General features: G+C 41.5%; 1 protein-coding gene across 8 annotated transcripts in view; it reads left to right on the plus strand.

Moving 5' to 3' along the window:
• The window catches only part of LOC140847870 (serine/threonine-protein kinase TAO1-like), a 187002-nt gene that overhangs the window by 20724 nt on the left and 151457 nt on the right, over positions 1-14821 (plus strand). For 4 of the 8 annotated variants that reach the window (XM_073229389.1, XM_073229392.1, XM_073229385.1 and 1 more), the window contains exon 1: positions 3140-3796. The gene's annotated coding sequence lies outside the window, so the exon portion shown is untranslated. The other 4 variants (XM_073229387.1, XM_073229386.1, XM_073229388.1 and 1 more) reach the window with 3 other exon arrangements.

The following is a 14821-nucleotide window of genomic DNA, read 5'->3' on the forward strand; positions in this document are numbered from 1 at the left end:
TGAAGAACATTCTCTAATCTGTTAAAAAATAATCTTAGAATCAATGCATAATAATACTTTCTGTTCTAAACGTTACATTTAGCAGTAAATGATAACAACTGGTCATAGTTCAATTCCCTTTTATAAGATGAGAATGGGAAAGAAAAGAGCTTAAATATTTGGCGTTAAAAGAGTATGCCTCTTTACGAGAAAAGAATTTTGAACATTTGTGGGGCTTTTTTTTTCATTTTAAGATTTTATTCTCTGCTCCCTACCTAGTTTTCCCTTTGAGGACACCAGAAGCAAAATGAATCAGGCCATAGAAGAAGGTCTTTTCAGCCTTCATAGGTTACCAACATCTGAACATTACACATGAAGCAAGTCATGTTATTAATCACATTCTCACTTGGCCAAAGGGTTAGGTGTCCTGAAATGTGATTTGAATGCCCATCTCCTTCACAGGCCTGAGCTTCTCTCTGGTATTTTAATAAATATGCATTTTTATGGAATGATTTAGCCCAGATTTTGTGTCATGAATATCAGAGTCTACCTAAGGTGTTCATGCTTTCCCACCTTCTCTCTCTCTTTTTCTAATGTTCCAAATCACACATTAGCCTGAAATGTGAGTTTTGTTTGGCTCACACAGTGTTGGGATTTGTTGTTTTTAAATGTGTTTAGATCAGAGCTGTACTTCTCAGTCAGACACCATTCTGACCATTCCCTTTGTCTTCTATCTGGTACACTTTCACTGCTTTTCCTGGTAGGCATTCAAGTTTGCAGTTCTCCCTTTACATGTAGGATACCCTATGAACATAGAATTAAGGCAGGAAATGAGAAGGTAGAGTACAGTTCTACCCCTAAGAGCTTTATAAAGAGGCATTTTACATTGAATAAAGAACTCTCCTATTTTCAGTGTTAAGAAATGTTCTTGAATCTAACCATTTTGTATCAATATCATTCCCACAAGCACTGTTCATAGTTAATTACTACCAGGCTGGTTTGGGCCTTACAGCAAAATAAATAGAAGGTTAGGGAACTGTATCAAAGCTTAGAGTACCAACAGTCAGTAGTAGGTCAGTCACTTCCAGCCAGAAAATACACAAATAATGAGTTCAAGACAAGTCATAGGTCACAGCAAGGCAGACAGACTGGGGCATAGTAAGAGCATCCAGGGCCCATGGGAGCAAGAGAACCTGCATCTGGGTCCCTAACATTAGGACATACATGAACATTAAAGAACAAGGTCGGAATCAGCAGGAAAAGAGGCTGGAGCCAGGCTGAGTGGTGGGGCTCAGGGTTCTGATGGGGGTTCCAGGGTCCCAGACAAGAAAATGGGTCACCAAGAAGTGAGTACACAGCATTACATGAAAGAAAAATGTCTACTTCTTTACAGAGCAACCTCCTTTGCTTAGGTTTTTCTTTTTAATGAGTAGACTATTTTTTAGAAGAATTTTAGGTTTAAAGAACAATTGAGCAGATAGTACAGAGATTTCTGATAAGTTTCCCCCTACCCATTCCCAATTTTAGCATCTTACATTTTAGTGGTACATTGTTACAGTTGTTAATCCAATAATATTAATACTGTACTATTAACTAGAATCCATCATTTATATTAGAGTTCACTCTTTGTGCTGTCTTGCTCTGTGGGGCTCTTTTGTGGTAAATATATATATATAACATGAAATTTACCATTTCAGCTATTTTTTGGCATACAGTTCAGTGGCATTAAGTATATTCACATTGTTGTGCAGCCATTACCACTGTCCGTCTCTAGCACTTTTTCCTTATCCTATACTGAAGCTCAATATCCATTAACAATAACTGCTCTCCTACCCCTTGACTCTGGAAACCACTGTTCTACTTTTAGTCTCTGTGTATCTGACTAAGGTACCTCATAAATGTGGAATTATACAAAATCATACTTTTTTTTTTCCATTTCCTTGGTTAGATTTATGTCTAAGAACTTCATTCTTTTGGATATGTTTGTAAGTGGGATTGGTTTGTTAATTTCTGTTTTGGATAGTTTATTTTTTTTGTACATAGAAATGCAACGTTTTTCTGTACAATGACTTTACATCTTGCAATGTTACTGAGCTCATTTATTAATTCTGTTAATTTTTTTGGAGTTTTAGAGTTTTTTTTAAAATAGAGTATCATGTCATCTGCAAAGGCTGACAATTTTACTTCTTAATAATCTGGATGCCTTTTATTTCTTTTTCTTGTCATTTTCTGTGGCTAGGACTTTCTAGTACTATGGTGAATAAAAGTGGTGATACTGGACATCCTTGAATTGTTCCTGATTTGAGAGAAAAAGCTGTCAGCTTTTCACCATGGACTATGATATTAGCTGTGGGTAAGTCATATAAGGCCTTTTTTATGTTGATATAGGTTCCTTCTATACCAACTTTGGTGAAATGTTTTATCATGAGTGGATACGAATTTTGTCAGATCCTCTTTCAGCATGTATTGAGATGGTTGTATAGTTTTTATCCTTCCTTTGGTTAACACGGTGTTTGCATGTATTAATTTGCTGGTAGTGAGCCATCTGTGCATCCCTAGAATAAATCCCATTTGGTTTGGTGAATGATCCTTTAATGTATTTTTGAATGCAGTTTGCTAATATTTTGTGGAGGATTTTTACAGCTATGCTTTACAGGAATATCGGTGGGTAGTTGTCCGTTTTTTTTTTTTTTTTTTTGGTAGTGTCCTAATCTTGTTTTGGTAACAGTGTGATTTTGGCCTCATAGAAATGAATTTGTAAACGTTCCTTCCTCTTCAATTTTTGGGAATAGTTTGAGAAGGATAGGTATTAATTCATTTCAATGTTTGGGTGGAATTCTCCTATGAAAACATATTGGACTTTTGATTGTGTGGAGTTTTTGATTACTGATTCAATTGGTTATTAGTTGTTAGTCTGTTCAGATTTCTATTTCCTCCAGAACAGGTTTTTAACATGGTATGATTCTAGGAACTTATCCATTTCTTCTAGGGTGTCAAATTTATTGCCATATAATTTTTCCTACTTATCTCTTCAATCCTTTGTATTTCAGTGGTGTCACTTCTCTTTAAATTTCTATTTCTGATTTTGAGTCCTGTCCTTTTTATTTCTTGATAAGTGTAGGTAAATGTTTACCCATTTTGTCTTCAAAGAATCAGTTCTTAGTTTCATTCTTCTTTTACACTTTTTTTTTTAGTGTTTATTTCATTTACTTGCACTGTGATTTCATTTTTTTCCTCCTATTTTCTATCTTCTAACGTTTGCCATCGGTTGGGGGCGGGCCTGCGCCGTGGCGCCTCGCGCTCATTGGCCGTGAGGGCCGTCTGTCGGGGACGGACAGCCGTTGGGCGCAGAGTGCGTAACCCTGGGGCGGTGTAGTAGCTGCAGGCGCCGCCGCCGCCTTTATTCAACGGTCAGTAGCACATGAGCGCCGCAGGGACACCAGCCGCCGCAGCGCCTTCCGTGCTTCGGGCCACCGTAACGTCTGCGCAGCGGGCCGACGGAGACCAGATGATGGGCCCGCGAAGTTCGGGGCCCGCACTGTGCTTGGCTGCGCCTTCCTGCCGACCTTGCCCCCCAGCCTTGAATCGCCGTCTCGCACCCGCTGGGCTCCCGTCGCCGCACTCGCCCCTTCTCGGCTCTCCCGCGACGGGCGGACGGCGGCGGTCGGCCCGGACTTGGAGCCGCTGGCCCGGCCGACCGGACTTCAGAGACCTCGGCTGAGAAGCGGCTCCCGCTTCCGCGGATCTGCGGTGGAGGTTCCTGAACGAGTCCCACTTCAGGGGTGAAGACGACAGCGACGGCTCTGCGGGCTGGAAGGTACGTGGCCGCGGGGCGCGGCGGGACCCCTGCCTCCGCCTGAGGGCACGGGGAAACCGGACAAGGGGGCGGGCGGCCGTGCGAGTTGCTCGGCGGTCAGCGCGTGGCCCGTGGGGCCGGGAAGCGGCCGACGCGGGTGGTGGGCTCGCGGGGCCCGGCCGGGGTCCTGGAGTAGGCGCGCTCCGCCGGAGGGGCCGCCCGGGAAGGGAGGGAGCCGAACAGGTCCAAAATCATCCGTTTGTGTCTGGCTTATGTCATTTAGCGTAATGTCTTCAAAGTGCATTTGTGTTATAGCACATATCAGAATTTCATTCCTTTTTAAAGACTGAATGATATTCCACTGTGTGTGTGTGTGTGTGTGTGTGCGCGCGCCCGCATACCACATTTTGTTTATCGATTTATCTGTCAACAGACACTTGGGTTGTTTCCACCTCATGGCGGTAGTGATGCTAATGAAACTGGTATACAAATATCCGTTTGAGTCCCTAGTTTTAATTTTTATACCCGGAAGTGGAATTACTAGATCAAACGGCCTATGGGTTTTTGACAGATGTGTAATGGTGTGTATTCACCATAATAATATATAGAATAGTTTTACTGCCCTAAAATCTCATGCTTCAACTATTCATCCCTCTCTGTCTTTGCCTCTGTGGAGATTATAGGATTTATAATCCTATAATGTTGAACTTTCAGGTAAAGAATAGGTTGTCTGAACTGTAAGTAGAATTAGTGAAGTCAGTGATCGAAGGAGTCAGAAAGCAAAACATTCTGATGAAGTTTGTATATAGTCCCTTAGGCTTTCAGAGTCTGAAAATTACCAGTGCAGTAAACATACACATAACAAACACAGAGCTTTAGAATGTATGGGCTTCAAATAAGGTGTTTTATGAGTAAAGAGTTTTGTATTCTATCCGTTTATTCCTCAGAGATTTATTAAGCACCTGCTCTAGGCCAAGCCCTGTGTTAGATGCTTCCCATAGGACTGAAAGATTCCATGCAAGCAAGTCAGAGACTATTTTAGCAGTCTCCATCTTTTGCACCACCAGGGAACCCCTTTCACAGTTGTTCTCCAAGAGCCATGTGTTTTTAAAGACATCTGTTATCTAACTACACTTGTGTGAGGCTTTTCCAGTTCATTGAAAAGAGCTTTTAAACCATTATTTTAATGTTCACGGAGCCCTAGAGGTGGAGGTGTCTTGTTAAGAGAACAGGTCAGTGTTTTTGTTCAGAGCTGGGCTCTTGGATGAGGCTGGTCTGAGTGACTTTGTGTTCCCAGTCGTATCATTACAGCTGCACTGAGCTCCTTCGTGTGGCTGTTTTCCAGACCTGCCTCACTCAGATTACCATTTCTCTGTCTTCTCCAGTTGCTTGCTGACCTAGACTTTTCCACTATACTTCCTTTGTGCCAGTGACCATTTAAATGTAAAAAACATTGTACTAGGATAGAACACGAAGAGAAGAAAAGGCTCTTAAACTCCAAGAGATTTTATTTGGTACAACAGTGGTCTCCACACATTTTAGACTGTTCTGCCCCCTGAGAAAGAGCATAGGCCTCTGATATTTGCTGTATTCATATTTATGCATGTCCTGCTTAATGGCAGTATATATTATTAGTGAAATCGAATTATTTTTCATTTTTAGATCAAAGCTAATTTTGAATAGCAATTTTGAAAGTTTGTATACTAAGGGGTATACATCCTACTTTAAAACCTGGAGCTGAGATAGCTAGCTTTAAGATTTTTTCCTGAGCAAAATGCCAACCCCCCTATTTGACCGTAGTGTAGGTTCTGTATAGTTAGTGCTGAGATTCTAGCAGCTTTATTGTAAACAGGCAGGTGAATTCATTAGGAAAGAATCCTAGCATCTGTTTCTCATTCACTGTGCAATCCAAGTCTTAGAGCTCCATGTGCATTGGAATAGAAATAGCATATTTTGAAAGAAATTGAGATATTTTTGGATCAATCAGATGCTAGCCATTCATCTCTCACAACCAGTATTTTTTGAACACTTTCTGAGTGTTCACATTACCACATTAACAGACTCTGACCATTCACTATGCGTGATACTGTATAATGAATTCATTTGGTATCTGCAGTCCACATTTTCTACTGTTCTTGCTAGATACTTTTTAAGCATTTCAGCCCTGTAGCTGCACAGAGGAATATAAGTGGTAGTGACCCTTAACATAGGGCCAAATAAAATCTGCAAACAGCAATCTGCCAAAGGCACTTTAATGGTACAAACTTCGAAACTTTTGAGGTCTGGAGGGGTGGGTAGATGAAAGGAGATGGAAGAATAGCCTGGGTTGCATTTAGCATTCCCAGTGTCTGAAAGCCTGGATATAAATGAAAGATGAGCATTTCTACTTAATTTATCTGGCTGGATTTCTGTGCCTAATGGCTGCATATATATCATAAACACTCTGAAGAAGCAACCATAAAAACACTTCTTTTCTTGTTGGGCTAAATTTATTCTGGGTTGAATACTAACAGTGCGTGGCAGTACTTTAAAAGCAAAAATAGGGGCGGAGCCAGGATGGCGGCGTGAGTAGAGTAGTGGAAATCTCCTCCCAAAAACACATAGAGCTATGAAAATATAACAAAGAAAAATCTTCCTAAAATAGAGACCACAGGACACAGGACAACATCCAGACCACATCCACACCTGCAAGAACCCAGCGCCTTGCGAAGGGGGTAAGATACAAGCCCCGGCCCGGCAGGACCCGAGCGCCCCTCCCCCCGGCTACCGGCGGGTGGAAAGAAACCGGAGCGGTTTTTTTTTTGGCGAGCGCTTTTTGGAAGCCTTAAAGGGACGGGCCCCCGTTGCTAGGGAGGCAGGGTGGCGGGACCGGTGAGCAGGTGCCTGGGAACGGCGCCTGAGGACAAAGAATATCCCGCGTTTCTCCCTGCGGGACCGGCAGTAAGGTGCCTGAGACCAGTGCCTGAGGACGGAGGAAATCGCGCGTTTTTCCCCTTTTTTTTTTTTTTCTCTTTTTGGCGAGTGCTTTTTGGAAGCCTTAAAGGGACAGGGACCCCAGTGCTAGGGAGGCAGGGTGGCGGGACTGGTGAGCGGGTGCCTGGGACCGGCGCCTGAGGACAAAGAATATCCCACGTTTTTCCCTGTGGGACCAGTGGGCGGGTGCCTGAGACCAGCACTTGAGGACAGAGGAAATCGCTCATTTTTCCCCTTTTTTTTTCTCTTTTCTGCGAGTGCTTTTTGGAAGCCTAAAAGGGACAGGGACCCCGGTGCTAGGGAGGCAGGGCGGCGGGACTGGTGAGCAGGTGCCTGGGACCAGTGCCTGAGGACAAAGAATATCGAGCGTTCCTTCCCTGCAGGACCGGTGGATGGGTTCTTTTTGGAAGCCTTGAAAGGACAGGGACCCTGGTGCTAGGGAGACAGGGCAGCAGGACCAGTGAGCGGGTGCCTGGGACCGGCACCTGAGGACAAAAAAAAAAAAAAAAAAAATCGCTTGTTTTTTCCTTTTTTTTTTTTTTTTTTCTTTCTTTCTGTTCCCTCTCTCATTGTTGCTGTTGTTGTTTTGGTTTGGAGAGTGCTTTTTGGAAGTCTTAAAGGGGCAGGACAGGTCACTTAGACCAGAGGCAGGGAATCTGGGGATCTCTGGGCACTCTAACCCCCTGGGCAGCAGGGAGCACAGAGGCCCGTTACGGAGATAAATAGCCTCCTGGCCGCTCCCCCTCCAACGGGGCTCCACCATTTTGGAGGAACAGCCCCAGCCAGGCCAAGCCCACAGCAACAGCGGAGATAAACCCCAAAGCAACTAGGCAGGAAGCAGAAGCCCTGTCTGCGCACAGCTGCCCAGCACAAGCAACTGGAGGTTGCTAGTCTCCCAGGAAAAGGCTACAAACCAACAAGAAGGGAAGCTCTTCCAGCGGTCACTTGTACCAGCTCTGCAAACTATCTCTATCACCATGAAAAGACAAAACTACAGGCAGACAAAGATCACAGAGACAACACCTGAGAAGGAGACACACCTAACTAGTCTTCCTGAAAAAGAATTCAAAATAAAAATCATGAACATGCTGACAGAGATGCAGAAAAAAATGCAAGAGCAATGGGATGAGATGCAGAGAAAAATGCAAGAGCAGTGGGATGAGATGCAGAGAAAAATGCAAGAGCAGTGGGATGAAGTCCGGAAGGAGATCACAGATGTCAGGAAAGAGATCACAGAAGTGAAACAATCCCTGGAAGGATTTATAAGCAGAATGGATAAGATGCAAGAGGCCATTGAAGGAATAGAAGCCAGAGAACAGGAACGTATAGAAGCTGACATAGAGAGAGATAAAAGGATCTCCAGGAATGAAACAACACTAAGAGAAATATGTGACCAATACAAAAGGAATAACATTCGTATTATAGGGATACCAGAAGAGGAAGAAAGAGGAAAAGGGATAGAAAGTGTCTTTGAAGAAATAATTGCTGAAAACTTCCCCAAACTGGGGGAGGAAATAATCGAACAGACCATGGAATTATACAGAACCCCCAACAGAAAGGATCCAAGGAGGAGAACACCAAGACACATAATAATTAAAATGGCAAGGATCAAGGACAAGGAAAGAGTTTTAAAGGCAGCTAGAGAGAAAAAGGTCACCTATAAAGGAAAACCAATCAGGCTAACATCAGACTTCTCAACAGAAACCCTATAGGCCAGAAGAGAATGGCATGATATACTCAATGCAATGAAACAGAAGGGCCTTGAACCAAGGATACTGTATCCAGCACGACTATCATTTAGATATGATGGTGGGATTAAACAATTCCCAGACAAGCAAAAGCTGAGGGAATTTGCTTCCCACAAACCACCTCTACAGGGCATCCTACAGGGACTGCTCTAGATGGGAGCACCCCTAAAAAGAGCACAGAACAAAACACACAACATATGAAGAATGGAGGAGGAATAAGAAGGGAGAGAAGAAAAGAATCCCCAGACAGTGTATATAACAGCTCAATAAGCGAGCTAAGTTAGGCAGTAAGATACTAAAGAAGCTAACCTTGAACCTTTGGTAACCACGAATCTAAAGCCTGCAATGGCAATAAGTACATATCTCTCAATAGTCACCCTAAATGTAAATGGACTTAATGCACCAATCAAAAGACATAGAGTAATAGAATGGATAAAAAAGCAAGACCCATCTATATGCTGCTTACAAGAAACTCACCTTAAACCCAAAGATAAGCATAGACTAAAAGTCAAGGGATGGAAAAACATATTTCAGGCAAACAACAGTGAGAAGAAAGCAGGGGTTGCAGTACTAATATCAGACAAAATAGACTTCAAAACAAAGAAAGTAACAAGAGATAAAGAAGGCCACTACATAATGATAAAGGGCTCAGTCCAACAAGAGGATATAACCATTCTAAATATATATGCACCCAATACAGGAGCACCAGCATATGTGAAGCAAATACTAACAGAACTAAAGAGGGAAATAGACTGCAATGCATTCATTGTAGGAGACTTCAACACACCACTCACCCCAAAGGATAGATCCACCGGGCAGAAAATAAGTAAAGACACACAGGCACTGAACAACACACTAGAACAGATGGACCTAATAGACATCTATAGAACTCTACATCCAAAAGCAACAGGATATACATTCTTCTCAAGTGCACATGGAACATTCTCCAGAATAGACCACATACTAGCTCACAGAAAGAGCCTCAGTAAATTCCAAAATATTGAACTTCTACCAACCAATTTTTCAGACCACAAAGGTATGAAAGTAGAAATAAATTCTACAAAGAAAACAAAAAGGCTCACAAACACATGGAGGCTTAACAACATGCTACTAAATAATCAATGGATCAATGAACAAATCAAAATAGAGATCAAGGAATATATAGAAACAAATGACAACAACAACACTAAGCCCCAACTTCTGTGGGATGCAGCGAAAGCAGTCTTAAGAGGAAAGTATATAGCAATCCAGGCACACTTGAAGAAGGAAGAACAATCCCAAATGAATAGTCTAACATCACAACTATTAAAACTGGAAAAAGAAGAACAAATGAGGCCTAAAGTCAGCAGAAGGAGGGACATAATAAAGATCAGAGAAGAAATAAACAAAATTGAGAAGAATAAAACAATAGCAAAAATCAACGAAACCAAGAGCTGGTTCTTTGAGAAAATAAACAAAATAGATAAGCCTCTAGCCCAACTTATTAAGAGAAAAAGAGAGTCAACACAAATCAACATAATCAGAAATGAGAATGGAAAAATCACGACAGACTCCACAGAAATACAAAGAATTATTAAAGACTACTATGAAAACCTATATGCCAACAAGCTGGAAAACCTAGAAGAAATGGACAACTTCCTAGAAAAATACAACCTCCCAAGACTGACCAAGGAAGAAACACAAAAGTTAAACAAACCAATTACAAGCAAAGAAATTGAAACAGTAATCAAAAAACTACCCAAGAACAAAACCCCGGGGCCGGACGGATTTACCTCGGAATTTTATCAGACACACAGAGAAGACATAATACCCATTCTCCTTAAAGTGTTCCACAAAATAGAAGAAGAGGGAATACTCCCAAACTCATTCTATGAGGCCAACATCACCCTAATACCAAAACCAGGCAAAGACCCCACCAAAAAAGAAAATTACAGACCAATATCCCTGATGAATGTAGATGCAAAAATACTCAATAAAATATTAGCAAACAGAATTCAACAGTATATCAAAAGGATCATACACCATGACCAAGTGGGGTTCATCCCAGGGATGCAAGGATGGTACAACATTCGAAAATCCATCAACATCATCCACCACATCAACAAAAAGAAAGACAAAAACCACATGATCATCTCCATAGATGCTGAAAAAGCATTTGACAAAATTCAACATCCATTCATGATAACTCTCAGCAAAATGGGAATAGAGGGCAAGTACCTCAACATAATAAAGGCCATATATGATAAACCCACAGCCAGCATTATACTGAACAGCGAGAAGCTGAAAGCATTTCCACTGAGATCGGGAACCAGACAGGGATGCCCACTCTCCCCACTGTTATTTAACATAGTACTGGAGGTCCTAGCCACGGCAATCAGACAAAACAAAGAAATACAAGGAATCCAGATTGGTAAAGAAGAAGTTAAACTGTCACTATTTGCAGATGATATGATACTGTACATAAAAAACCCTAAAGACTCCACTCCAAAACTACTAGAACTGATATCGGAATACAGCAAAGTTGCAGGATACAAAATTAACACACAGAAATCTGTAGCTTTCCTATACACTAACAACGAATCAATAGAAAGAGAAATCAGGAAAACAACTCCATTCACCATTGCATCAAAAAGAATAAAATACCTAGGAATAAACCTAACCAAAGAAGTGAAAGACTTATACTCTGAAAACTACAAGTCACTCTTAAGAGAAATTAAAGGGGACACTAACAGATGGAAACTCATCCCATGCTCGTGGCTAGGAAGAATTAATATCGTCAAAATGGCCATCCTGCCCAAAGCAATATACAAATTTGATGCAATCCCTCTCAAATTACCAGCAACATTCTTCAATGAATTGGAACAAATAATTCAAAAATTCATATGGAAACACCGAAGACCCCGAATAGCCAAAGCAATCCTGAAAAAGAAGAATAAAGTAGGGGGGATCTCACTCCCCAACTTCAAGCTCTACTACAAAGCCATAGTAATCAAGACAATTTGGTACTGGCACAAGAACAGAGCCACAGACCAGTTGAACAGATTAGAGACCCCAGAAATTAACCCAAACATATATGGTCAATTAATATTTGATAAAGGAGCCATGGACATACAATGGCAAAATGACAGTCTCTTCAACAGATGGTGCTGGCAAAACTGGACAGCTACATGTAGGAGAATGAAACTGGACCATTGTCTAACCCCATATACAAAGGTAAACTCAAAATGGATCAAAGACCTGAATGTAAGTCACGAAACCATTAAACTCTTGGAAAAAAACATAGGCAAAAACCTCTTAGACATAAACATGAGTGATCTCTTCTTGAACATATCTCCCCGGGCAAGGAAAACAACAGCAAAAATGAGCAAGTGGGACTACATTAAGCTGAAAAGCTTCTGTACAGCGAAAGACACCATCAATAGAACAAAAAGGAACCCTACAGTATGGGAGAATATATTTGAAAATGACAGATCTGATAAAGGCTTGACGTCCAGAATATATAAAGAGCTCACACGCCTCAACAAACAAAAAACAAATAACCCAATTAAAAAATGGGCAGAGGAACTGAACAGACAGTTCTCCAAAAAAGAAATACAGATGGCCAAGAGACACATGAAAAGATGCTCCACATCGCTAATTATCAGAGAAATGCAAATTAAAACTACAATGAGGTATCACCTCACACCAGTAAGGATAGCTGCCATCCAAAAGACAAACAACAACAAATGTTGGCGAGGCTGTGGAGAAAGGGGAACCCTCCTACACTGCTGGTGGGAATGTAAATTAGTTCAACCATTGTGGAAAGCAGTATGGAGGTGCATCAAAATGCTCAAAACAGACCTACCATTTGACCCAGGAATTCCACTCCTAGGAATTTACCCTAAGAATGCAGCAATCAAGTTTGAGAAAGACAGATGCACTCCTATGTTTATCACAGCAGTATTTACAATAGCCAAGAATTGGAAGCAACCTAAATGTCCATTGGTAGATGAATGGATAAAGAAGATGTGGTACATATACACAATGGAATACTACTCAGCCATAAGAAGTGGAAAAATCCAACCATTTGCAGCAACATGGATGGAGCTGGAGAGTATTATGCTCAGCGAAATAAGCCAAGCGGAGAAAGAGAAATACCAAATGATTTCACTCATCTGAGGAGTATAGGAACAAAGGAAAACCTGAAGGAACAAAACAGCAGCGGAATTACAGAACCCAAAAATGGACTAACAGGTACCAAAGGGAAAGGAACTGGGGAGGATGGGTGGGCAGGGAGGGATAAGGGGGGGGAAGAAGAAGGGGGGTATTAAGATTAGCATGCATGGGGGGGAGGGAGAAAGGGGAGGGTGGGCTGCACAACACAGAGAGGACAAGTAGTGACTCTACAACATTTTGCTAAGCTGATGGACAGTAACTGTAATGTGGTTGTTAGGGGGGACCTGATATAGGGGAGAGCATAGTAAACATAGTATTCTTCATGTAAGTGTAGATTAAAAATTAAAAAAAAAAAAGAAAAAAAAAAAGGAAGAAAGAAAGAAAAGGGGGATTACTCCTTAACAGGATAAAACTATCGGTAAATCAAAGATCAACGCATGCTTTAAATATCCTTAATGTTGATCACTTAAAGGGTGTCAGATGATCAGCTATGGAGGTACTCTTTTCTGATAATATTCCTTTCTCTTAATTAAAAAAAAAAAAAAAAAAAGCAGTTACTGTGTGCTGACCTCCAATGAGTTCTGCACAGTGGTATAGAGGGCATGTCAAAGTGTGGGCAAAGGGTCTGTTTGTTTCTATGCAGAAGATCAAGGCCTAGCTTGGATACCCAGAAAATGAACTAAGATACGATATGAGGAGGAGGTTCTGGCATCAGCACTCTCTGGAGGACTTGTGCCGGGGGATGATCATCAAAAAGCCTCCACAGGGATCCGGACGATGCTGCGGTTGTGGCTGCATCCAGCCCACCGTCTCCTGGACTTGCCATAAGAAGGAGGAGGGAGATGTCTAGGCTGGCATGTGCATACAGTGAGACAACGAATTTGACCGGATCTGTACTGTTGGAACTCAACCAGGAGTTGGGAGGGGTGCAAGTTGTAGCACTTCAAAATCTCATGACTATAGACTATCTATGGTTAAAAGAACATATGGGATGTGAACAGATCCCAGAAATGGGCTGCTTTAATTTGTCTGATGGTTCAAGTACAGTTGGACAATATCCATCATATCATAGATAAATTTTCACAAATGCCTAGGGTGCCTAAATGGTTTTCTTGTCTTCACTGGAGATGGATGGTAATTATAGATTTGCTTTGTTTATGTCACCGTATTCCTATTATGTTAATATGTGTGTGCAAATTAGTTAGTAGTTTAAAACCTATACATACTTAAGGTACTCTACAAGAAGATATGTCAAAGAAATAATCAATCCTCCCAAGTTTCCTTCATATGCTACATCTATAGCTTTTCTTCTTCCTTCCTAATTACAACCCTTAAATAGAATTCGTGCCTCATATCGAATTTACCGAGTATCATAATTCCTCCAGGTGGTAAAGATACCTCGAGACAAGTGCTGGGCATAGAAGCCACAGGGCATAAATCTGCAAAGAAGTAAAAAGCTAACCTTTGCAAACAATATGGCTTCTCTCTCACTTACCAACTTTACATTTCCCTGTATCGCCCCGGAAGATGACTGGTTAGCCAGAGACGGGTAAGATTCCTCAAAGGAGGAACAACCTAAGACAGGCACAGTCGCAGGGGGGCCATCAGGTGAGAATTTGAGGATCAACAGAGGTGAGGCTCAGAACCTCACCCCCCCTGCTTTGAGAGAAATCTTCTGCATCCGTGGATGTCTTGCTGCCCTTGTCTAGCCTGGATTAATACTTAGTCCATAGGCACACACCTGATCATCTGATCATCTACATTTGCCTTCTTACAGCACTAAACTATGTTTTCTACGTTTATCTTGCATCTACCTACCACTTCAGCATTTTATTAAAAATAAAAATAATAATAATAGGAGAAATGTGGGATCAACATACAAATCAAGTACAAAAATCAAACGAATATTCATATTTGACCTGATTGTTTATTGGTCATATTGCATGATCAAAACCGAAAGTTTCTGTGATGAATGCCCTTGTACTGTTCACCATGTAAGAATTCGTTCACCATGTAAGAACTTGTTCGTTATGCTTCAGAAGATTGGAGACTGACGAGAATTAGGCTTGAGATGGATTAATGATTGTACATTGAGCGTTGACCCCCCTATACTGATTTTTATTGTTGTTAACAACCATTTGATCAATAAATATGAGAGATGCCCTCTCAA

Source organism: Manis javanica, chromosome 2, assembly GCF_040802235.1.
Source record: "Manis javanica isolate MJ-LG chromosome 2, MJ_LKY, whole genome shotgun sequence".
NCBI lineage: Eukaryota > Metazoa > Chordata > Mammalia > Pholidota > Manidae > Manis > Manis javanica.